The sequence below is a fragment of the Penaeus monodon genome, chromosome 24 (assembly GCF_015228065.2).
Source record: "Penaeus monodon isolate SGIC_2016 chromosome 24, NSTDA_Pmon_1, whole genome shotgun sequence".
Lineage (NCBI taxonomy): Eukaryota > Metazoa > Arthropoda > Malacostraca > Decapoda > Penaeidae > Penaeus > Penaeus monodon.
This window is the reverse complement of record NC_051409.1, coordinates 5,537,364-5,537,999: the sequence shown is the minus strand read 5'-3', so window position 1 is coordinate 5,537,999 and position 636 is coordinate 5,537,364. Positions and strand designations below refer to the sequence as shown.

Below are 636 nucleotides of genomic sequence, written 5' to 3'. Positions count from 1 at the left end.
GAAAGATTTTTCACAATTAATGAACATTTTTCATAGTAAACAAACGCAAATAGATTCCACCTATTATTGATAAATTGAACATGATTAAACTATTTCATTTCACACGTATTAGTATTATGTCTAGTATTAAATATTACTTTGTAATCTTTTGAGAATTTATAAAATTTCCCCGCTTTTATTCATACATTATAAAGAAGTGAATATTTCCGTATTGATTTAACGGGGATAAAATCAGTTAATTTATGAGAATATTTTTTTACATTTTTTTGAGGATGAATAAATTTGTTTGTATTTTAAAGTAATACTTTTATTTCTTCTTACAAATGCGTTTTTTTTTTTATATTTCCAGTATTAAATATGCTTTGATCTTTACCTTATTTTAAGAAAAATAGTATTATAAAAAAATTTAATAATCTATAATAATGTTTATTATTATTTAATTATAATATTTCGAGTATATATATACTCCTCATTATAAAATTATATATGTAGGAATAATAATAATAAAAAATGTTGATAATAAAAGTGAAATTATTTGGAATGAACTCCTCCATTACTAGAACTTATATATGTGAGGAAGAAAATGGAAGAAAAAATCTGGACCAAAAAAAGTGAACGGTCTAGTTGGCAACACTG

General features: G+C 21.9%; 1 protein-coding gene across 1 annotated transcript in view; it reads right to left on the bottom strand.

The window, feature by feature from the left end:
* The window catches only part of LOC119588822 (transmembrane protein 132E-like), a gene marked incomplete at its 5' end in the record, with an annotated part of 18,327 nt that overhangs the window by 12,963 nt on the left and 4,728 nt on the right, over nucleotides 1–636 (bottom strand).